This window comes from Rattus rattus, chromosome 6 (assembly GCF_011064425.1).
Source record: "Rattus rattus isolate New Zealand chromosome 6, Rrattus_CSIRO_v1, whole genome shotgun sequence".
Classification (NCBI taxonomy): domain Eukaryota; kingdom Metazoa; phylum Chordata; class Mammalia; order Rodentia; family Muridae; genus Rattus; species Rattus rattus.
Window position 1 is genome coordinate 131,056,599 of NC_046159.1, and position 26,546 is coordinate 131,083,144.

At 38.0% G+C, this 26,546-nt stretch overlaps 1 protein-coding gene across 2 annotated transcripts in view; it reads right to left on the minus strand.

The window, feature by feature from the left end:
• The window catches only part of Stk31 (serine/threonine kinase 31), a 148,773-nt gene that overhangs the window by 64,568 nt on the left and 57,659 nt on the right, over positions 1-26,546 (minus strand). The gene's annotated exons all lie outside the window — the stretch shown is intronic.

Sequence of the window (26,546 nt, forward strand, 5' to 3'; positions counted from 1 at the left end):
TTAGCACTCTCTTCCTTCCTCATTGCTTTTGCTACTTTTACTCTACCAGTTAGGAAACTCCATTCTTTCTTGCATTCCAATGACGGCTTTGCCTGTCAATGGAGTGCTTGAATTTACCAAGAAAGTTAATACCTAGAAATCTGCTGAATCATAGGCTCACTTGACAAGAATTTCTAATTGGTTGTAATATCAGATCCTCCGATGGTTCTTAACCCTTTATAAATTGTGCATATGAAGTCAAGAGAGTGAGGTAGGGCTGCATACACTAGAAAGGAAAACATGATGAGGAGAACTTGTATTGAGAAGAGATATTATGACAAGAGGAAAATGTACGTGATTCTTAATTCTCATTTGTAAACAGTTGGCTATATATATTATGGACTTTAAGTTCAGGGACTAATATGGGAAATATATTTGGCATGCTAGCCATGTTTCTCAAAAAGTGGCATTATTAGCGCTATTATTTTTCTTACAATAAAACACAAAAAAAGTTTAAACACCTCAAGATGGAATTTTCATGACTGGAATGAAGTAAACTATTCTATTTTATTTGTTTGTTTGTTTTGTTTTGTCTTTTGAAAACCTGCTTGGTTGTATTTAACCCCACACACATGTGTGCCATAGTGTCTAAAACACACAAGGTTAATGAGATTTTAGTCAAATTCACATGTCATTGCTTTATTGCTTTATTAATTCAATACTGGGTCATATGGCTTTCCAGATGCTTTTATCTCTGCTGCATCCCTTTACTGACTCCTTCCTTTCTTTTTCTATATCTTTCCCTAGACAGATCCTACATCTGTGTACTCAGGGGGCCCTTGAGCTCCATGACCCTCCACCTGCCTCAACATCAGAGTACTAGGGTTCAGGGCCATGTTGCCACACCCTCAGTTTTCTCTGGTCTGTACCTGTCTTTCATTCTACTACATTCCACCAGGAGCACTGTATCTGGTAACATATAATTAAAAATTCCTTTGTAATCTGAAGTCACTTTACAGGTATCCATACTGACAAAATGGATAATTGGTCTTCTAGAGCATAATAGCTTTTCATCAGATGTCTAGATTTCTATAGGCCCCACCCTTCTTCTAGAACAATATTGAAGTGAAGCAGTCTCAAAATTCAGAACCCGATTGACTTAGCAAACTTGCTCCATTAAGGTTAATATTGTCAGATAACTGTTGCTGTTCAACCACAGTGTCAATAAAAACCATTGGGGAATTTTTTAAAAGAACATACGTTAAGAAACATGCGACGACAGGGCTTTGGCCAAAAAACAATCACTTTAAACATCACTTTGGCTGCCTTTCAAGTCAAGTCACATCCTGGAAGGGCGATCCTTAACCTGCTCAAAATACCATGGGTGTCATTTTATTCTTTGTATCTGGTTCAGAATTTAGTCCATCAACAAAAGTACTATTAAAATGAAATACAGATTTTTATTATCACCAAGTCGATTACTTAACTCAACTTACAGTATGGTATACCATTTCTAAAGTTTGAAACTTATTCCTATTCCTTCCCTTTCGAGTTCTGTCATAACCTTCAAATATCATGGGTCATCTCAAGACTGGATGCAGCTCAGGAGAAGTTCGGCCCTCCATCTCCTTAAAATCTGAACTTGGTAATATTTTGCTCCCCTTTCTGTTCCTTCTGGCTTAAGCCTTCTCCACTTCTGTTTTGTACCGGGTACTTCTGGTATATTACCTTTCCCCTAGCAGCATCATTTTCTTGCTAGATCTCTTAGATACTAACTTCCAGTATGAATTTGCCAAAATATCTTGCTCCATAATTTGGTTCTCCTACCTCCAGCTGGAAATGTCTTGGCTGATTTCATCAGAGCAGCCAAAACTTCAAAAGTGTCATGGATTCAAGCTATAAAACTTCAATAAACTGAAGCAAAGAAGATTTAAAATTAGAATACCCTTACGAATAATGATTTACGACAATTTGATTATTTTGAGAAAAGCATGTACCCTTGAACTATATTTCTTGGTTCTTTCCCAAAACTGGGGTTTTTACATGAATATTTTTGAAATATCTTTATGGCATATCCTTCTCTTTCTGGTATGGAGATGATGCCCAGAGCAAATATCTCAACATATATGGGCTTGCACCCACCATTTCATTACCTATTTTTTTCTTTTAAACTCATTTTTGTTCCATACATTCACCTAACTTTTCCTTTTCTCCCTTACTCTAATGGGTTTCCTATAATATCTCTTTCTTTTCGATATATATAGTTTTGTTCTGCCTTGTTATCCACTCAATTACATTTGTAGGTACTGATGGCCGTTATATTTCAAAACGACATATTTGGATTCATGTCTCTCTAGCCTTATTTAGGCTTTCAATGGCTGCTCGGAAAAAGGTTTTTGAATAAAAACGATTCTATGGGCGTTAAGCATTGTTACTGAAATTCTAAATATTTATTATAATTTAATCATAAATAACAATATAAATTAACATCACATTTGTTCCATATTTAGCAAACAAAATGTTGTCACCTGTGGTCTACTGAGTGAAGGATCAGGATGGAATTACGTACATCCTGTTTTGCAAACGGCTGAGGCACTTGTTCTTCTTTACATAGATCATTGGTCAGAAGCCAGGTAGAGATTTGCCCAGATCTAGAATATTTGGAATCAAATTTAAAGATATATATACTGGGTGTTTCTTGGGACCAATAAAAATAGGGAACTTCAGGAGGTAATTCTAGGGAGGCAGTCAAAGAGATCGCCAGCACTTCATGCCAAGTGCCGGCTGTGCAAGCTGACTTGCTTTCATATTAAAAATCTGGAGGTTTACATACGAAAAACTTTTTAAGGGGAATGGGAAGTTCTTGAAGAGATTCTCATTGTATCATCGAAATAAGAGATGAAATGTAGCTAATACCATACACATAGAAAATACTGTGTAATATGCTCTCACGTATTTTTTTAATACCTTACCAGATTCAGAATGAAATTCAGAGCTCATTATATGTCAGCCATTGGGCAGTAGTGCAGAGGAGGGAGCAGGAGGGAGGTTACTCATCTCAATAGAGGCACAAGTGTAGATCGGGTTTCAGGACCGGGTGTCCTTTCAGAAGGTGGGAGAAGGTCACTTGAGTGTTGCTGCAGGACCAGAGCCCACCCTCCTGAGGGGCTTGGTGACTGGGCCCTCAGATTGAACGTGACTCCTAGTCAAATCCACCAGTCCCAGATGCATGACCAAGATTGGCATGGTAGAACACCCACCTGGAAGGTGAGGCAAAATCAAGCACCTACTACTGGTGCAGAAATCAGGCATGATGTTTGTGGAAGGAGACAGATCAGCAATTGGCACCACCAGGCAGAGTTATTTCAATGGTGTCTCGTTAAGACTCCATGCTTTTTACATCCTCTGAAGTACATGTCAAGTCAGTCTATCCAGACACGTTAGTTCAAGCATTGTTAGGAGGGCTGAAGCTACACGCACTAGTTTGAAAGTTTATCTCCTGGGAGGACCCAGTATTTAAAGATGCTACATGAAATTTCTGTCCCAGAATGCAGTAGGAAAACCCCGCGTTTTCAAAGAACCATGGAGCCATCGAGAATAAAAATCTCCCACCCTGTGCAGCAACTCAACACCAACAACAATTTCTGTGGTGTTAGCCCTAACAAGAACTTGATCTCAAGGTGGCTATAAGCTTCCTGATTCCTGTGACATTAGGCGCCTTGTAAAGTGACCAGTAGTTGTCCTCATAGGAATAAGTAATCTATCATCTATAGTAGTGGTTCCTTTGAAACAGAATCCTACTCCTGTAGTCTGAGCTCTAGACTTTAGCTGCCTGATTAGCTTGAATTCCCAGAGCAATCCCTACTTAAACCTCATTACGGAACTGCAGCCTATTGGTTAATACCATATCTGACTTTTTATTTTGATTCTTTATTAAAAGGAAAAAATAAACCAATTGGTTGTAAACACAGTTTTTTTCCTCCTATTCTTTCCCCTCCAATGACTTTTGCTAAACAATATTTTCAGCCTGACGGGCAAGGAAGAATGTTGGGTTGATACATCTAAAACTCAGAATAACATAAAACTCCAGAAAGTTTACCTAGAAAGAACTTGACTGGAACTAAGAAGACTCTGGACGCTCCGAGAAAAATGCCGCACTCACTAAAGCTTCCTAATTTCCTACTACACTTGATACTGGGCACTGTACCAGGAAAAATTTCTCATTTCAGAGCTTAAAGACAACAAATCAAGAGTGCACTGAGGCTTTAAAGTTGAAATGAATGAAGGGTTGGTCTAACTTTAAGAACAGACTGAGACTACACGTTTCCTGATGATCAGTAAGCCAAACGCATTGCTGATTCCGAGCAAGGTGGTTGTTGGCATTTTAATGGCTATGATCATAACAGTTGAAAACGACACAGATTCCTTCTTACACACCTTTACCAGAGACATAAATCGCTTGAGTGATGGTTGCGGAAATACACTTCCATGGTGCTTCCAAAATATTCTTTGGGGTCTGAAACCCAAAACAATTTATCAATATAAATTAAAATTTGTGATGAAATTGAAGTGAAACTGGGTTGAGGTTGTGACTCAGTGGTAGGCGCTTACCTAGCAACTTTGGCCCTAGGTTCAGTCACAATACCGGAAAAAAAAAAACTCTTAGATTTAAGTGACTGTTATCGTTGGGCAGTAGACATATCATAACTTCTCATTTAGTGTCCTTAAAAAAAAACAAACAAAACAGATATGGCAGCATATAAAGGTTGCCTTTTCAATGGAATGAAGCGGCTTGCAGCCGGACCTTCCGGTGCGCCATAAAGTTGCAACAAAAAAACATTGAAAATGGAGATTATATGCTGGTTTTTAACCCATCAGTGATAACTTAAGCCAAGGAAAGGTCATTGAAACTTCTATTTTACAACTTCCCCATCCCTTTTAATAGCTGGTTTCTTTGTGACATCTCATCCATCAGAGGATCAGGACTGGTAACCCATGGGGCACATTAAGCAAACGCAACTGATCAATGCAACAATGTGAACTTTAATAATTGCATTATTGGGTTGGTCATAAACGCTTACTAACCCATTTAATCAATGACATTCTTCTAATCATTACCGGCTTGAACTGGTGATGGGTCAACAAATTAAGAACTTACGGGGCAAAAACAGGCTATCACATAGGTAACAACAGTTAAAATTTAAAATAGTATTGGCTGGCAAAATAAAAGCAGAAAAATTATCTATTTTGCATGTAACCTTGTATACAATATACTATATGCATATATGAATATATACAATTGCATTTATCTTGATTTTAAAGAAAAACTAATAAATGAAGCATCACACATATAAACATTGAATGATCTGTATCAATTTACATTTCAAAACATGGCTTCCTCATGACAGTATGCTTATGTATGCTTTAATTAACATGAAATGTATTTTCCATTCCTATTCTAACACATCTCATGAACTTTGTATACTTACCCCAATATTATATAAAACATAAATTACTGCATTTTGTTTTCCTACACAGTCCTCATTCAAACGCAACATGTGTCATGTGTCCTTGTGTGCAATGACAACCCATTGTGTGCTCATATGTATGCATGTGTGTGTATGTGTGTGTGTTCATGTAAGGTATGTATGTGTGTACACATGTATGTATACCTGTGTGTCTTCCATATATCTTCAAAATCTAGAACTCACATATGAAGGAAAAGCAGTGGAGACAAGGTCTCTTGTCCCTCTTCTATTTCTCAGTGAGGAGGATATTGTTTTTCAGATAAAAACTTCCATGTTTTCTCTATGACTTTGCAGATGAGTAATTCAATTCATTTGTTCAGCTCCATATACACTTACAATTCCCTAGGTGCTAGAATTACAGTAATATAACATCATGCAGGATTCATTTTTCCATGTATGATGGGTATTTCTGATTTACATTTTCAAATATTGTCCTTTCCGGTTCTTTTGACTCATCCTCCTTACACTTCTTGAGGTGACCCTCCATGCCCATTACTTCCTCCCCAGTCTCAGTTCTATAAAGTTGCCTTCCAGCAGGACCGAGGGCTTCCTCTACTGATTTATCTTGCTCTTCCCTTTTAAATTTGTTGAGATTGATCATGTAGTCTTTGGGTGACAATAATCCGTGGAAGCTCTAGTTTTGGCATTCAATTTCATGTGGGTCCTTATTGTAAAATATACTAAGATGTCTCTGATTGCTTCAACGAGGTCCTGTTCTCAATTCAATGGTTTACTGGCAGCTATAGGTACATATTCTGGCTGTGTCTCTCGGAGGTCTACATCAGTTCCACCATCATGCACCTCTTTGTTTCATCTATCTCATCTAGTTTGGTGGCTGTATATGTATGGCATTTTGTTCAGAAACTTTTCTCAATTTTATATTGAGATGCTTTTTACTTTTTTCTTTCTATTGGTTTGAGGTGTATCTGGTTTGATGTGAGTTCTTGGTCACTTGGACTTAAAACTTTGTACAGGGGTGATAAGTTTGATGCTGCATTTCTTCCAGTACTGACATAGGTTAGACTAACACCATTTGCTGAAAGTACTACATTGGATGGTTTTGACTCCTTTGTAAAAATCAAGTGACCATGGGGTGTGGGTTCTATTTCTGGGTCTTGAATTCTATTCATTGTCCTATTGCCTGTATCTGTCTTCTTATAATTTTTGTGATAGTTATTTACTGCTTGGATTCAGTTTTATTGTTTGATTTTTGTGGAGATAGTTTTGCTATCCTGGGTTTTTGTTATTCAGATGAATTGAGAATTGTTACTGTCTAGCTGTATGAAATTGGGTTGGAATTTTGATGATTGATGAAGTTTTTGTTATTTACTATATTAATCTTGTACCTTGATGAGGTCTTTTCATCTTCGGGATCTTCTTCGATTTGTTTCTTGAGGGGCTTGGGTTCTTATCATTTAGATCTTTCCTTGCTTGGTTAAAAGTCACTAGGGTATTTATATTGGGACTATTATGGAATTATTTGATTCCTAATTTCTTTCGTTTTGTTTCTGTTTTGTGTAAACTGAGATTTGTTTGATTTAATTTTATACTTTTACTGAAGGTGTTTTATCAGGTTTTGTAGTTATCTGGTTGAATCTTTTAGATTATATTACTATCTCTTGTAAATAGTGAGTGTTTTGTTTTCCTTTCCTGTGTCTTGATCTCCTTTTTGTTGTCTGATTGCTCTTGGCTGGGATTTGAGAACTGTATTAATTAGTGAAGGTGGGCAGCTTTGTCTGAATCCCTGATTTTAATTAGGACTGTGGGTTTCCTCTCAAACAAGTTAATGTTCTGGTTTACCATCTCATGTATTTAAGTATGGGCGTTCATTACCAGGACTTTCATGATGAAGGGTGTTGAATTTTGTCAATACTTTTCTGATGAAATGATCATGGGGTTTTTTTATCTTTTAAAGTTTTGTTTATATAGTGGATTACGTTGATGGTTTTCCACATATTCAACCATCCCTGCATGCCTGGACAGTCACTGATCATGATGGATGGAGATTTCGGATGTGTTTGGATTTGTAAGAATTTTATTTTTAGGCCGACACTATAGGGAAATTGGTCCCCAAGTTCTCTTTGTTGGGCTCCGTGTGGTTTAGTATAAAAATTGTAGGTTTGCTAGAAGAACACAGTAACCCTATCTGTTTCAATTTTTGTGAATAGTTTGGACAGTATTGGGTATGAGCTCTTCTATGAAGGTCTGATAGAATTCCACTGAACCCATCTGGACCTACCAGGGCCTCTTTGGTTGGGAGACTTTAATGACTGCTTCTTTATTTCTTAGAGTTGGGGTTGTTTAAATTATTTATTTGTTCTTGATTTAACTTTGATACCAGTATTTGTCTAGAAATTGTCCATTTTCCACATTTTCATGTTTTGTTGAATATAGGCTGTTGTAGTAGGACCTGATGATTTTTTGAATTTCCTCTGGCTCTGTTGTTATGTCTCCCTTTTCATTTCCGATTTTGTTAATTCGGACACACTCTCTGTGTCCTCTGGTTAGTCTGGCTAAGGGTTTATCTATCTTGTTGATTTTTTCAAAGAACCAACTTTTGGTTCTGTTGATTCTTTGTATAGTACTTTTTGTTTCTACTTGGTTGATTACAGCTCTGAGTTTATTTCCTGCCTTCTACTCCTCCTGGGTGTATTTGCTTCTTTTTGTTCTAGAGCTTTTAGGTGTGCTGTCAAGCTGCTGACATATGCTCTCTCCTGTTTCTTCCTGCAGGCACTATGAGTTTTCTTCTTGCTTTAACATTGTGTCCCATAAGTTTTAGGTATATTGTGCCTTCATTTCATTAAAATTCTAAAAAGTTTTTTAATTTCTTTATTTCTTCCTTGACCAGGTTATCATTGAGTAAAGCATTATTCCCAGCTTCATATATGTGGGCGTTCTTCCCTTATTTTGTTGAAGATCATTGGGAGCTGGCTTGGATTATTTCTATCTTTCTGTATGTGAGGAATACCTCTTGCATGACCAATTATATGGTCAATTTTGGAAAATGCCATGAGGTGGTGAGAAGAAGTTACCACTCCTTTTGTTTTAGGATAGAATGTTCTATAAATATCTGTTAACTCCATTTGGTTCATGACTTCTCTTAGTCTGTCTATGTCTCTTTTTAATTTCTGTTTCCATGATCTGTCCATTGATGAGAGTGAGTTGTTGAAACCTCCTACTATTACTGTGTGAGGTACAATGTGTGCTTTGAGCTTTAGTAAGGTTTCTTTTATGTATGTAGGTGCCCTTGTATTTAGAACATAGATATTTAGGATTGAGAGTTCATCTTGTTGGATTTTTCCTTTGATAAATATGAAGTGTCCTTCCTTTTTTGATGACTTTTGGTTGAAAATCGATTTTATTCGATATTAGAATGGCTACTCTAGCTTGCTTCTTCAGACCATTTGCTTGGAAAGTTGTTCTCCAGCCTTTTACTCTGAGGTAGTGTCTGTCTTTGTCTCTGAGGTGTGTTTCCTGTAGGCAGCAAAATGTTGGGTCCTCATTGCATATGCAGTTTGTTAATCTGTGTCTTTTTATTCTATACCTATTATCCTTAGGTTTGATCTTCTCATTGTGTCCTTGATTTCCTGTATGTTTTAGACCAGTAGCTTTTTCTGTTTTACATTATCTTTGACAGTTGAGTCAATGATTTCTATGGAATCTTCTGCTCCTGAGATTCTCTCTTCTATCTCTTGTATTCTGTTGGTGATGCTTGAATCTACAGCTCCTTGTCTCTTCCTTTGGTTTTCTATATCCAGGGTTGTCTCCCTTTGTGCTTTCTTTATTGCTTCTATTTCCATTTTTAATTCCTTCACCTGTTTGATTATGTTTTCCTGGAATTCTTTCAGGATTTTGCATTCTCTCTAACGGTTTCTGTTTGTTTATTTATGTTTTCCTGCATTTCTCTGAGAATTCTCTATGTCTTTCTTGGAAGTCCTCCATCATCATGATCAAATTTGATTTTAAATCTAGATCTTGCTTTTCTGGTGTTTGGATATTCAGTGTTTTGCTTTGCTGGAGAATTGGGCTCCCGATGATGCCGTGTAGTCTTGGTTTCTGTTGCTTGGGTTCCTGCTTGGCTTCTTGCCATGAGTCTCTGATGTTACCTTGTTCTACTATTTCTGACAGTGGTTAGACCGTCTTATAGGCCTGTGTCAGAGGAGTGCTGTGAACCTGTTTTCCTGTTTCTCTTTCACCCAGTTATGGGAACAGGTGTTTTGCTTTCAGGCATGTAGTCATTCTGTCTACTGGTCTTGGGGTGTTCCTGTGTGGGTGTGTGCTGGAGTCCACCAGGAAAGGTCACTTGCAGAAAAGGGTTGGTCTTACCCTCTGGTCTCAGACTAGATAAGCTTCTCAGATCCGGGTTTCAGCTCTCAGTGAGCCACAACCAGAAAGGGCCTGCCCCACCTTCGCTGAGGGACCCTGTGCACAAGGCCCCCAGATGGTGCTAGGTGTGTTTCTCTAAGCGTCAGAAATGTGGGCAGAAATGTAGTCTCTGGCTTCCCAAGTGTCTGCCCCTCTGAAGGACCTAGCTCTCCCTCCATGGATTTGCACATGCAGGGGAGCTGTTTGACTGGGGTCCCTTCAGATCCGGGTGGTGTCTGGACTGCAGCAATGATTGCTAAAGTCTTTAACAAACTCTCAAGACCCAGAACCCATTTAAGTTGTCTGACTACATTTTCTTCTTTTATTCTATCTTGAGCCCTTCTGATGGATCTCCTCATCCTTTTATTTCCTCTTTTATTTGCTTTTCTTCCTCATCAACCCAATATTAGCCACTGGTTTTCTCTCTACCTTCCTCAGAGCCACAATTAGCATCTTATTATGTACTGTACTATCAGTATCTTTTACTTGGTTACATTTAAAGGGTGATGAGTTATTTGACTATTATTTTAAGTTCATAATGGATCTAGACTTTGAGAGGATTATTTTTTTCAGACAATAGTCTACTTTCAGTTAAGTACTAGAGACTAGTGGCCTGAACAATGCAAACATACTGAAAAGAAAGTGGGTATGTTTTAAAAACCAACAAACTAATTCAGATGTACGAATCCCAGGACAAAACCACTTGAAAAACTAGGGCAACAATACTTCTTGATCTCAGCATTGCTGAGGTTGCCTATAGTTCTTTGTCTAGAGATAAGCCCAGTGAGTTTTCCCCTTCTGTGTTAGCATGTAGGAAGGCCTTCCAACTGTTTATCTAACAATGAGATAGGTCAGCCCTGAAAGCATATACATGCAGGTAACTTTTACAGACTAAGCAGGCTGTATTGATGTATTTAGGAATGTGTGTGTGTGTGTGTGTGTGTGTGTGTGTGTGTGTGTGTGTAACAGTTAAAGTAACTAATACTACTAAAACATAATAAACCACATATGCATATTTTATATCGAACAGACTATTAAGAAAATCACAGAGAGGCTGAGAAACAGTAAAGCTCTTGCAGTATAAGCATAAAATCCCCAGCACCAACATTAAAAAGTCACCTGAGGCAGTGTGTGCCTTTAATCCCAATACTAGAGAGGCAGACAGGACTCATGGGACTTACTAGTCAACCAGGCTAGCAAAATAAGCCTTCTGTTCATGAGAGACCATATCAAAGTGGGGAGAAAATGGTGTAAAACAACTAAGAAGATGTATAATGTCAAACTCTGACTTCCCACACACAGACCATCGAACCCTGCTTGCTGCTTCTGCTCCCTCCGCCTTATTGGTGACCAATGCCCCCAAGACATACATGACTCTATACTTAAATTTTTCCTGGAGAACCAATTTGAAGATTCCTAGATATGATAAAGATTCAGCAAAGTATCAAGTTTGCCTAATTCAAATATAAAAGAAGATCAGTAATATGATATACATTAATAAAACTTTTTGTGAATAAGATATCAGAGAAAAACAAAATTTCATTCAAACCCTAGTTTAATCCTTGAACATATACATAACCCAAAAGATATATGATATCTCTCATAACAGGAGGCTGAGAGAAAGCCAGACTGAATCAGTCATCTTGGGAGGAGTTTGAGCCAGAAAGGAGGCAAATTAGACCAGCCAGGAAGAGTTCAGCCAGAACTAGGAAGCTTGTGAACTGAGAATAGGGTGGCTTATTCAGCAGTAAAGTCTCAGGCTGAAAACATTCTAGGCCTAGAGTTAGATTGTAGCTAGCAACTTCTAGGCATAAGTTAGAAGACTGGGGTTCAAGAGAATTAAAAATGCTTTTACAATGGCATTTAACATGTGTGGAGACAAACACAATGTAAGTGAAAAGAAAAATCCCAACTTTTGTGAAAAGCAAAAGGACATCTAACAGAAATACTGAAGACAGACGAAGCATCTGACTCACAATGTTCTGAAGAGCAAGAACAACTGACAGAAATATCACAGACAGGACAGGACAAAGACAGACTGAAGTGGGGAGAAAGTTTCCTGGGTTATCTTCTTCAAGTTCAACTGTGGATGTCCAAGAGCATTAGAAGACCCCAAAGCAGCGGGGCCTCAAGCCCGAGACAAAAAGCTGACACAAGCCTCTAAGAGAGCAAACTGTCATCAACTCATTTCAGATTCCTTGAGAGCATGGATAGAATCGAGGGATAGAAAAAATCCAATGCAGTTCACAGTTAAGCAATTTCTGTTCTCTTTCACCAATGGATCGTCCATAAAGGACACTGGACTGTTATTAGAACAGGATGAAAATAATTGTTTCTGTTAAATACTTTTACTGTGTTGGGTTAAAATCTTTCCTTTTTACTTAGACCAAAGAAATGTTGCAGGATGTTTAGTCACACTGTAGACCCAAAAATCATGTTGTTTACTGGAAAAACCTGTTTCTAGTTGTATGTGTAAATCATCCTTCAGGTACAGCTGTCCCTCTCACTTGGAAACAGACATCCTTGCACACACTTTTAATACAAACAATGAAGGTAAAGTTAGTTTTCAGAAGAATCACCTGTTTCAAAGCAATGTCTAGTTGGAGGTGAACAAAGTGACAAATGAAAAGATTTGACAGGATATGCTTACTCAGGAGAGGAAAAGGAAGCTACTTGAAGCAGTGCAGAAAGAGGGAGCAGTTTACTAGGGAAAATTTTGCGAGACATTGAGTTACAACAAGAGAACAATCTAGACAAAGAACATGAAGACAGAATGTGCTGTAGAGAATGAGAGCGCAAACATTGGAACAGATTGCCGAAGTTAGTTTGAGGTGAGCACAGCAAAAGTTAGAGGCGTAAGAGCCAGAATTGAATCAGTGGCTTGGAGAAAGGTTTGGCCCAGAGAAGAGCTGAGTTGAACCAGACAGAGTTTGAGAAAGAGCTGAGAAAGAGTGAATTTGTTGCCAGAAAGTCTCAGAAGCAGAAAACATTCCTGGATCTACAGATATAGATGTGCCAGAGCTAGAAAGCTTCCAAACTAGGCTAGGTGAGTACACTTGGAAATAGTAAAGCCTCAAAGCAGTAACAAGAGTAGATGAAACAAGGAAGATAGACACTTTTATGCCTCTAGCAGGTATTTTAAAATACTTTTTAAAAAGTAATAGAACATAAACCAATTAAAACAGGCAAAGGTTTGAAGAGACTTCAGAATATAGAAAACAGGTTGAGTTTTGGCTCAGTGGTGGGAAGCACCTAAAAGCATAAAAGGCCAGGTTAGGTCCCCAGCTCTGAAAAAGAAAAAAAAGAATATAGAAAACGCCAATGTTTAACTTTTCCATTGTGTGAAATAAAAAACTATCATCATGAAAGCACATATTTCCACACCTATGCAAATGAAGATAAATGTGTAGTATCAGGTGGTAACAATAATGTAGACAAGGGAACTCATTTTCATGACTAGGCCAAAAATTATAGTCACTCAAAATAGTTTGGCAGAGAATAAAGTATTTACACAATTGCACTCTGACCCATTGATCTCCTCAGATATATATTTACCCTAAAAAAGCCATTTGTTTAAACAAAACCTATACAATGCTGTTACCAAGCAGCGCCTTTGAAATAAAAACTAGAACTGCAAATATTCTTTAATAAATGAACAAATAATCTTGGTATACTCATACCGACTTCATTAGACAACGTACATGAATTTTCAAAGGGCATTACACTGAAAAAAATATTCTTGTATATTGTTTTGTGGCCTTCTTCAATGAGACCAAAAATAAAGTAGCTTTTAGAACAATGTTTCCCAAGTTGTGAAAGTGCTCCTACATCACGTGTCCAAACACCAGCACATAGGCCAACAGTGGCTTAGAAATGCTAATGCAAAATCACTGAGACTTACTTAAATCATTATGGAAATTCTAGTGGTAGTTTTCATTGTTATTAGCTAAACTAGTCGAAATTTAGGTGTTACAATGTAAAAAGATTCAGAGGAGCACTTGGCCTGAAAGAGACCAATATATCATCAGTGGGCACGTTGCAAAATTCCTTGTGGCAGCAGTTGCTACACTGCTGAATGATAGTGGATAAGGAAAATCAAAAATTCTAGTTCTGGAAGGCTTGAAGGGGCTTGAGACCCCAAATGTACAACAATGCCAAGCAACCAGAGCTTCCAGGGACTAAGCCACTACCTAAAGACTATACATGGACTGACCCTGGGCTCTGACCTCATAGGTAACAATGAATATCTGAAGTGGAAGAGCACCAGTGGAGGAAGCCCTGGGGTCCTGCTAATGAAACCCCAGTGAACTAGAACTGTGGGGGGGACAATAGGGGGGGTTGGGAGGAACACCCATAAGGAAGGGGGAGGGAAGGATGTTTGCCCGGAAACCAGGAAAGGGAACAACACCTTTCGAAATGTACATAAGAAATACTCAGTTAATAAAATAAAAAATAAAAAATAAAATAAAAAAAAATTCCTAGTTCTGAATGAAAATGAAATAAACAATATACTAAAATGAGACATAACAAAGGCACTCCTAAGAGGAAAGTCTACAATACAAAGTGTCAAGGCATAAAAATGTAAGACCTCTAATGATTGATGTACCAGAGGTCTTGGAAAAATAAAAACAAATCAAACCCAAACAGTAGGCAGGAATAAATTAACAAAATTTGGGCTAAAACTGATGAAACAGAAAAAAACAAACAACAAAAAGAAATCAATGAATCAATGAAATGATGCTTCTTTGAAAAGCTAAATGAAATTAACAAAACTTTACTCAAATTAACCAAAGAAGACCCAAAAGCAATAAATTACAAATGAAGAGGAGATATTTACAATACAAATTAAATTCAGAAAGCATTAAGAACATACTTTTAAAACCTCTACACCAAGAAATTAGAAAAATAAACAAAACAAAAGATTTTCTCCAGTAATTTCTACTTGAAACCTTACAAGGTCTGGTTTTACACTTAGATCTAACAAATGTTCCTCTTAAGTTTGTTCATTAGTACAAGGACTTAGAGTTTATTCTCCATATATGGATGTCCATTGTTCCAGTACTCCATTCATTCCATAACTGCTTAGGGAGGAGCAGGATTACGTGTGGGAAAAGACCCAAAGCGCCAGGAGAATGAATGGAAATCTGCAGTTGCTGGGAGGGCAGGGCAGAACTCACTATCTAGAAGTCCCAGAGACCTGAGAGGATGCAGGGGGCTCAAGAGTCATGCAGGTGACCTTAGCCAAGATGCCTAACAATGGGACATGGAACCTGAAGAGGTCATCTGCTGCCAGACAGGGATTACCAGTAGAGGGATGGGGCCCCAACTACCCACAAAACCGGCCAAAATCTGTCCCATCTAAAAAGGAAATGCAGGGACAAAAGATGGAGCCACAGAATCTGAAGGAATAAGCCAACCAATAGATTTGCCCAACTTGAGACCTATCCATGGGCAAGCACTCAATACCTGACACCATTAATGATACTCTGTGCAGACTGGAGTCTAGCATAGCTGCCCCCCTCTGAGCCTCTAACCAGCAGCTGATTGAAACAGATGCCAGATACCCAGACAAACATAGATGGGGATTTGGGGAATCTGTGATACAATTAAAAGAAGGATTGAAGGCCCTGAAAGGATAGGGAACCCAACAGAAAAGACCAATAGTATCCTTAACCTGGACCCATGGAAGCTTTCGATTAAAAGCCCACCAACCAAAAGCATACATAAGTTGGACAAACCCCCCATCATATAGGTAACAGACATACATTTCAGTCTCCATGTGTGTGTCCAAAAACTGGAGTAGAGCTCTCTCTAAGGCTGTAGCCTGACTGTGATATCTGTTCAATAGGGCTGGCCTCCAGTGGGAAAAGGATACACTAATCCTTCAGAGACTTGATGCAGAGTGGGGGAAATATCAGGGAGGATTCACCCCTCTCAGAGGGACAAGGGAAGGAAATAGGGAATTGGGGACCAAGAGCAGGGTAGCAGCATTTGGGATATAAATAAATACGTACATACGTGCATTATGTACATATACATACAACTTTTTAAAAAAGTGAACTGGCGATATATGGACAAATCCTATTTCTACTAATCTATACCAACATTTTCTCAACATGTGGGTCAACCTGCTATCCTACATATGAGATATTTACATTATACTTCATAACCAACAGCAAAATTACATACACACTTATGAGTAAAATAATGTTATAGTTGAGGTCATCACAACATGAGAAACTATAAGGGTCACAGCATTAGGAAAGTTGAGAACCACTGCAATTCTGGTCACCTACATATCTAACTTCAACATTGATATCCAATATTTTGCTAATTTTTTTGTGGCTATTATTTTTATCTGAAATCTGATCCTACAAAGCCTTCTAATTTTAACTTTCAAGATTATCTTAGTTACTACCAAATCCTACATATTTTATGTCAACTTTGTAACATGTATTATAATACCTAATTATTGATTTATACACACTACCAGCATTTCTGATGGAAGTACTTTGAATTTATAGGTCAATCATTTAGAACTTTCATAAAACATCAGGTTTCCAGTCCATAAAAGTGTATTTATCTATCTGCTTTTTCTTAGGAAAGCTTTGTAGTTTCCTATGTACATTGTCTCACACACTTTTGGTTAAAATTATCCTACGTTTCATACTTTGGTATTGTCAAGATTTCCTATGAGTCTGTGAGGGAGTGCACACACACAACTCCATATGCATCAGTTGTCTTCCTCTGTCCCTCTCTTCCTTTATTCCCTGGCAGGGAGGCACAGCAGGAGGCCATGTAGCTTTCCTGGTTCTGTGGCTTCAACTCAGATCCTCATTCTTACACAGTAGGCCTTCTTGCCCACTAGGCCATTTACAAAATTACCTTCATGATTTTTTAAAATTATTTAAATATGTTTTACCTGCATGTATGTATGCTTATAAAAATGTGTACTGATGCTTACTGAAGTCAAAAGGCATCAAATCCCCTGGAACTTAGGTACTCATAATTTAAGCCATATGATTTCTGGGGACAAACAGGTTCTCTGAAAGAATGAACATTCTTAAGCACTAAGCCATCTCTCAGGGCCATATTTTTCATAATTTTTTAATTTCTATTTTCTACTAGTATGTAAGGATTACATTGAAATTAAAACTGTTATCTTGACAATGGTTTCATATTTATATAAACTCCTAAAAATGCTGTACATTATCAATCCCCATGTCATCTGCAAAATAAACACGGCTTGTTCTTTTTTTACATTTAATGACTTTCCTTTCATTCATCTGTACCAAAATTAGAACCAGGGATTGCCAAACCACGACCTCTTGCAGCAAATCAATGCTACTATTTGTTTTTTGTACAAAGTGTAAAGCAAAATTATTCTCATTCTTTTAAATATTTAAAGAATATCAAAAGAAATACTATTTAATAAGATATGAAAGCTACATAAAATTCAAATTTCAAAATCCATTAATAAACCTTCATTGGAACAGGTCACAATCCCTTGTTTATATTTTAGTGCGACAGCAGCAGAACTCAGTACTGACAACATATAACATGTCATAGAGCCTAAGAATATAATGAGCCGCCCGGTACAGGAAATATTTGCTCACTAGAAGAACAGATATCCTTCCCTCTTAATATCTAACCACTTAAATTCCTAAGCACTAAGCCATCTGTCCAGTACTTAATTACTCAAATTCTTAAGCACTGTGTAGCATGCATATGCTAAAAGTCAAGAACATACCAAGTGTCCACTTAGCATTATCTCCCATACATGCATTCATTACGTATTACTATAGAATAAAATCATATTCACTGTCAATATTGAGTATAACAAAAAACAATGTAATGCCTATAATTTATATATATATAAGATTATATATTATAGAAAGTTGATAGTAATAAGAATGATATCAACAGTTTATAATTCAAAAAGAACTTCTAAAAGTTCTAAGCATGGGAATATAGCACAGTCAGTGTCTTATTCAGGGTTTCTATTTCTGTACAAAACATCATGACCAAGTAGCAAGTTGGGGAGGAAAGGGTTTATTCAACTTGCACTTCCACATTGCTGTTCAGCACCAAAGGGAAGGGAAGTCAGGACGCGGAATTCAAGCAGATAAAAGGCAGGAGTTGATACAAAGGCCACAGAGGGATGTTACTTACAAGCACTTCCCAAGCTTGCTCAGCTTGCTCTCATACAGAACCCAGACTACCAGCCCAGAGATGGCACCATCTACAATGGGCTGGGTCCTCCTCCTTGATCCCTTCTAATTGGGAAAATGCCTTACAACTGGTTCTCATTATTTGTAAAATTATAAAAAATAAAATGCTGTCTTATCCCCTGGTTGAGGTCTGACACCACAATGTCCCAAGATATCTAGTGGCTATCTTTTGAGAAACATATCAACTCCGTGGCGTCTCACCTCCTAGCCACCACACACTCTCTTAAACTTAAACGCTACATGAAAGAACACAATACAATAAACTCTAGTCAATTGATAAGATATAATTTGCCCACTAAACATACATCCATCCTTAAGAATATTCGCAACAACCTGTAAATACACAAGTGGAATCTTTTTTAAAATTTTATTTTCTTATTAGGTACATTTCTTTTTACATTTCAAATCTTATTCCCCTTTCGGTTTCCCTATCAAGCCCCCATTCCCCTCCCCTTTTCCCCATATAAATTATTTCCCCCCCAAAATCATCCCTGTCCCTTCCTCCCCATTGTTCCCTACTGGGGTTAAACTTATTGGGACCAAGGCTTCTTCCCCTTTTACTGGTGCCCAAACAAGGCAATTCTCTGCTACATATTCAGTTGGAGCCCTGGGTCAGTCCATGTACAGTCTTCAGTAGTGGTTTAGTCAATGGAAGCTCTGGTTGGTTGGCATTGTTGTTCTTAGGGGTTTGCAAGCCCCTTCAGCTCTTTCAATCCTTCCTCTAATTCCCCCAAAGGGGGTCCTGTTCTCAGTTCAGTGGTTTGCTGCTAGCATTAACCTCTGTATTAGACATGCTCTGGATGTGTCTCTCAGGAGAGATCTATATCCGATCCCTTTCAGCATGCAGTTTTTAGCTTATCTAGCTTTGGTGGCTGTATATATATGGGCCACATGTGGGGCAGGCTCTGAATGGCTATTCCTTCAGTCTCTGCTCTAAACTTTGCCTCCATATGCCCTCCTATGTTTATTTTTTTTCCGATTGTAAGAAGTAGGAGCATCCATATTTTGGTCATCCTTCTTCTTGAGCTTCCTGTAGTCTGTGGATTGCATCTTGGGTAATTCGAGCTTTTGGGCTAATACCCACTTATCAATGAGTGTATACCAAATATGTTTTTCTGTGATTGGGTTACTTCACTCAGGATGATATTTTCTAGTTTCATTCCATTTGCCTATGAATTTCATGAAGTCATTGTTTTTGATAGCTGAGTAGTACTCCATTGTGTAGATGTACCACATTTTTTGAATCCATTCCCCTGTTGAACGGCATCTGCGTTCTTTCTAGCTTCTGGCTATTATAAATAAGGCTGTTATGAACTTAGTGGAACATGTGTCTTTGTTGTATGTTGGAGCATCTTTTGGGTATATGCCCAGAAAAGATATAGCTGGGTCCTCAGGTAGTGGAATGTCCAATTTTCTGAGAAACCTCCAGACTGATTTCCAGAGTGGTTATACCAGTTTGCAATCCCACCAACAATGGAGGAGTGTTCCTCTTTCTCCACATCCTTGCCAGCATCTATTGTCACCCGAGTTTTGTATCTTAGCCATTCTGACTGGCATGAGGTGGAATCTCAGGGTTGCTTTGATTTGCATTTCCCTGATGACTAAGGGTGTCGAACATTTCTTTAGGTGCTTTTTGGCCATTCGATATTCCTCAGCTGAGAATGTTTTGTTTAGCTCTTTACCCCATTTTTAATAGGGTTATTTGGCTCTCTGGAGTCTAACTTCTTGAGTTCTTTGTATATTTTGGATATTAGCCCTCTATCATATGTAGGATTGGTAAAGATCTTTTCCCAATCTGTTGGTTGCCCTTTTGTCCTAATGACAGTGTCCTTTGCGCCTTGCAGAAGCTTTGCAGTTTTATGAGGTCCCATTTGTCGATTCTTAATCTTAGAGCATAAGCCACTGGTGTTTTGTTCAGGAAATTTTCCCCTATGCCCATGTGATCAAGACTCTTCCCCACTTTCTCTTCTACTAGCTTCCGTGTATCTGGTTTTATGTGGAGGTACTTCATCCACTTGGACTTCAGCTTTGTACAGGGTGATAAGAATGGATCAATTTGCATTCTTCTACATGCTGACCTCCAGTTGAACCAGCACTATTTGTTGAAAATGCTTTCTTCCTTCCATTGAATGGTTTTAGCTCCATTGTCAAAGATCAAGTGACCATAGATGTGTGGGCTCATTTCTGAGTCTTCAATTCTGTTCCACTGATCTATCTGCCTATCTCTGTGCCCATATCATACAGTTTTTAATGACTATTGCTCTGTAGGGATAGTGATACCCCCAGAAGTTTGTTTATTGTTGAATATAGTTTTCGCTATCCTGGGTTTTTTGATATTCCAAATGAATTTGAAAAATTGCTCTTTCTATCTCTATAGAGAATTGAGTAGGAATTTTCATGGGGATTACATGAACCTGTAGATTGCTTTTGGCAAAATGGCCATTTTTACTGTATTAATCCTGCCAATCCATGAGCATGGGAGATCTCTCCATCTTCTGACATTTCTTCAATTTCTTCTTCAAATTTGAAGTACTTGTCCTTCTGAATATTTCACTTGCTTGGTTAAAGTCACACCCAAGATATTTTTATATTATTTTTAGGACTATTGTGAAGGATGTCATTTCCCTAATTTCTTTCTCAGCCTGTTTATCTTTTGAGTAGAGGAAGGCTTAACGTCAACCTCCATGTTCTCTCTACAGCTTCCTCCTAGCTTGAGAGAATGTGTGGCAGCAGAGACACTGGGCCACCATCGAGTCAGGATGTGTATTTCTGGCATGGTGAAGCCTGCCTTGGGAGTTAGATGGGTAGAGAGATTGCTGTCCAGTGCAGAGAAAAGCTTTTGGCAGTGTGATATGGGATGGAGCAAAGCAGGTGAGAGGCTTTGCTGAGATTAAGATATCTACCAGATATCTTGGGGCACTGCAATGCCAGACCAAGTGGGGGCAAAAGACAGCATTTTATTTTTTATAATTTTATAGCAACATCTCATGGAGGCATGTCCTCAAGAGAGGCTCCTTTTTCTGGGATAACCCCCAGCTTATGTCAAGCTGAGACACAAAACCAGCCAGTACAATTAGGTAAACAGCTTGCCACCCAAGCATGAATACTGAGTCTGATCCCCAGAACCCATGTAATAAAAGGATAAAAAGCTGGGCCCTAGTTGCCCAAGCACTGTCATCAGTATAAGAAGATTAATGGGCAGGCAGCCTAGCCTACTCAACAGCTCCAGGACAATGACGGACCCTGTCTCAGCAATCCAGGATGACCTAAGTGATTCATCCAAGTTGACCCCTGGCCTCTACAAGCACAAGAGATGCAGTGCACCTACACACAAACACACACAGAGATGCAGTGCACCCACACAGAAATGTACACACAGAGATGCAGTGCACTACACACAAGCACACACACACAGAGATGCAGTGCACTACACACACAACATACACACAGAGATGCAGTGCACTCACGCACAAATACAACCATCCACAAACACATCCACAAAAAGCAAATTCTACTTTTAAAAAATGTAGCATTATTCTTCATCAGAAAAATTGCTAAAATAACTAAGTCATGCCTTTACATTCTGAAATATATATAAATTGCTAATGATTTTTTAAAACAACATACCCATAATAAAAGACAGCCATAAGCATATAAGTCTGAACTTGCAGAAGGAGGTTTTTCAATTTTCAATTCTGGTGACAATAAAACTCAATCCACCAACCATCATGTTCACTGAAGCTCTCTGGCTCTACAAAAACAGTATTTTTAAACAATGAAGGTTTTGTGAAAAGACTCTGTTCTCAATTTAAAAGTTCTTTTTGAAATATTTCATTTGTCTATCTCTCAAATACATAATTTTCTATTCTTACAAATTTTACTTTTATTTATACTCAAGTGTAGATGTGGACTGAAAATGACTGACTCTGGTGTTTTAATCACAGACATCGTTTTTATTTTTTTTTAATTTTAATCTACCATGTGTATCGCATGTGGGCATGTTTGTGTGAATATATGCTTATGAACAGATGAAAAAAGCAAGCATGTGTGTCTCATCAACATATGTGGGTGAGAATAACTTTCTGAAAGCCTTTTGCCTTTTTTGCCTTATTAAGCAGGGAATTTTGTTCTTTCTGCTGCACTACCATCCTACTCAAAGCAAACTGGACAGCAAACTGAATTCTCTTATTTCTACCTTCCATCCGGAAGTGCTGGGATTACCAAAGTAGAGGCCGGTGTGTTGGGTTTCTTGGTTTTACATGGTCTCCAGGGATCAAACTCAGGTCATCAGGCTTGCACAGACAGCACTTCCTCACAAGCCACCTCCCCTGCTCCCTACTTCTATAGTTTAATAAATTGACCAAAAGAAGTACTATTTTCTAATTCTGAACATCCTAAATATTTTAAATAAAATTATACAAATTACTTTTTCTTTTGACTATTTCTAAATATAACATTTTCCAAGAAATCAAATAAATATAAAAAGCAATTCATGATAATAAATTCAGTCTTGCCAAAAAAGGTACAATTCTGGCTCACATTTGTTGCTGTATGATTTGATTTTTAATTTCTCCAAGTCTAAACTAATTTTTTAAATGGAAATAACATCTACATAATAGAGCTGTCTAAAGATGTTAGAATAGCACCTACCTTAATTAGCTAAGTCTTAATTATTACATCTTTCTCCACTTACTATCTCTACCCCAACTTCTCAAAGTAAGTCTAAGATCCAGAAGCTAAGGCATCAACTGGGAAAGTTAAATGAGCAACTAAAAGAGCATGATGGGGAAAGAATACCCTGGCTGACGAATGGATACAAAGGAGGAGGTGATGGTGGGAATAGTCAGGTCCAATTGTACCAATACTATACTCAAAAAATAAACTGACATGAATCCTTAAAAACTTACTTGTAAAATCCTTATTTCCTTATGCTATCATAATTCTTAAATAAATTAATAATAGCAATAGAATGTTTCAGAAAATTAATCTATATAAATCCTGTACAACTTTTGATTAGTTTTTATATTAATTTTGAGCTATCATATGAAAAACCACTAAGATTATATATCCATCATTTTATTCTAAAACTTGTAAATGACCAAAGTACAAAACATCAATGCTTGACAAAGAATGTATGTGAAGAAACTGGATCTTTGTCTGATGCTCATGAGGACAAAAAAAAAACTTTGGAAAAGTTTCTCAAGAAGGCAAACAGTAAACTGGATGTTTTATTTTAAACCTATCAGAATCAATACATTACTTAAAATTTTTGTGTTGATCGTTACTATAAACAATTTAAAACCTGCTTTTTTAAAAATGGTCTAGCTTGTCTCTCAAGAAAAGAATAAAACATAGTATTCTTATCCCTAGAGTCCATAGCACTGAAATATAGCAAAAAAGTTCTGTTGTCAATTTTTCCTAACAAGTTTGGCAATAAAAAATCCAGACATAATAGCTGTCTTCTCTTGAGAGAGCTCTGCCAGAGCTTATGAAAAATACAGAGGCAGACACTCGTCAGCCATTGAACTGAACAAGTCCCCATTGGAGGTTGAAAAAAATTGGAAGGGCTAAAGGTGTCTAGCCCCTAAGACAACAATACCAACCAAGCAAAGCTCCCAGGGACTAAACCACCATCCAAAAAGTACACATGGACAGCCCATGGCTCCAGCTCTATATGTAGCAGAGGGATGGTATTTGGGCACCAATGGGAGGCCCTGGGTCCTGCCAAGGCTGGACACCCCCCCCAGTATCAGGAATCTCAGGGCCAGGAGGTGGGTGGGAAGGAGTGGGTGGTTGGGTGGGAAAACATCATTATAGAAAAGAAGGAGAGGGATGGAATAGGGGGGTTTATGGATGGGAAACTGGGAAAGGGATAACATTTTTAAATGTAAAATAAAAAAATATCCAATAAAAAATGTAAAAGAAAAAATCAGGCATAGTAATGCTTGAGGATTTAGATTCTCTATGCTAGGACCTTGAAACTTAGATAGAGAAAATTTTCAACAGAATATCAACAATAGGCATAATCTTGCACGGTAGGAAGATAAACTAGTTGATCAAGAATTCCTGCCACAAGTTTAGAACAGAGGCAGAAAACACCCATTCAGACCTGCCCATGTGGCCCATACATATACAGCCACCAAACTAGATAAGATGGATGAAACAAAAAGAAGGGCAGGCTGACAGGAACCGGATGTAGATCTCTCCTGAGAGACATGCAGAATACAGCAAATACATAGGCGAAAGCCAGCAGCAAACCATTGTACTGAGAACAGGACCCCGTTGAAGGGAGATCAGAAAGGACTGAAAAGAGCTGAAGGGGCACCGAGACCCCATATGAACAACAATGCCAAGCAACCAGAGCTTCCAGGGACTAAGCCACTACCTAAAAGACTATACATGGACTGACCCTGGACTCCTGACCTCATAGGTAACAATGAATATCCTAGTAAGACACCAGTGGAAGGGAAGCCCTTGGTCCTGCCAAGACTGAATCCCCAGTGAGCGTGATTGTTGAGGAGGGAGGGGTAATGGGGGAGGATGGGGGAGGAACACCCATATAGAAGGGGAGGGGGAAGAGTTAGGGGGATGTTGGCCTGGAAACCGGGAAAGGGAATAACAATTGAAATGTAAATAAGAAATACCCAAGTTAATAAAGATGGAGAAAAAAAAAATTCCTGCCACTAATTTGTGGGACCTGAAAGATGATTCAATGGTTAAAAGCACTGAACATTCTTCCAGAGGACTTGGGTTCAATACCCAGCATCCACATGGTATCTCACAATTGTCTGTAACGCTAAGATCTGACACACTCACCTAAACATACATGTAGGCAAAACACCAATGCACACACACACACACACAAAAAATCTGTGGCTGTCTTAGTTAGGGTTTCCTTTGCTGTGAGGAGACACCATAACTAAACCAACTCTTATAAAGGACAATTAGTTGGGGCTGGCTTGCAGGTTCAGAGGTCAGTCCATTATCATTACGATGGGAAGCATGGCAGCAACCAGGAGGCAGGCATAGCACTGCAGAAGCTGAGAGTTTTAAATCTTCATCAGAAGACTGTCTTTCAGTGAGCCATGAGGGGTCTCAAGGCACATTCCCACAGTAACTCACTTCCTCCAATAAGGCCACACCTCCCAATAGTGCCACTCCTTTGGCCAAGCATATTCAAACCACCACAGTAACTTTTTTTGCAAGTCAGTTTTGTTTGCTTATAATGTGTTTTGAGGTATGTGGACATCAACTCTAATACAAACTATTACTCAACCCATACATTAATTATTCTATCAAACACTAGGAATTTTCAAAAGGAAGAAAACAGAATTACATGACAATTTCCCAAAGCAATGAGAATGCCTGCATAAATAACTTGTACACTAATGTTCATGGCAACCTAACTCACAATAATTAAAAAGCATAAACCTAGAGACAGGCTTTAGGTACATACTTGTAATCTCAGCATGAGGCAGGAAGATCACTGGGAGTTCAAGATCTGTACTACAAAGATAGTTCAAAGCCAGGATTTGCTACCCAGTGTGATGCTGTCTCAAGCAAAAACAAAAAGTGTAAACCCAAATATCTATCCACTGATGAAACACACACCAAAGTATCAATGAACATTCAATTAAATACATTTGCCCATAAAAAATTATGTCCTTAAACAGTCAACTTTGAATGTTACACTAGACAACAAAAATGATTCACCAAAGGCCGACTATTACATAATTTTACTTATATGAGATTATAGAAAAAGAAAATCCAGAAGCACAAAATATATTGCTGGTTTCCAAGGCCCAAGCAGAAGCGGGAATGAAAATTAACTGCTAAACAGTAACTACGTTGGAATGCGATAAACATCTGGAATTACAGAATGATAATCAATATACCACTATATGAATATGCTAAAAACTAGCACTGAATTCTACACTATCTCCTATGTGAACTCTACTTCAATAAAACTGTTGTACTTTAAATGGGAACTGTTTATTTAGCCATTTATGTTATATACATACTTTAAAATGGCCTATATACAATAAACATGTATCTTTGTCAATTAAAATAATGAAGAAAAATTTCTCCTTTGTGATCCTATATATTCTTAGACTGCCCATTCCACACATACACATAAAAATATCACATTCTCTTAACTGTCTGGACTTTGTTATCTCTACAAAGTGCTTATTGGGAGATAATGTGGCAATGAATTAAAAGCTACGTATTTGAACCTAGACTTAAACTAAATAAAAATACCCATGGATCCCAGGCTTCCAAAAATATACTATATTGATAACAACAAAGTATGTATATTTAATTTAATCTGTGAAAGAAAGGAACACAAGCAGAGGGAGGTACTTGCATGTTTCTAGCAACTGTTTCCTGATGAGAAAATGATCAATGCCACTGAGTACATCAAATTGTTTCTGTATTGATGGTA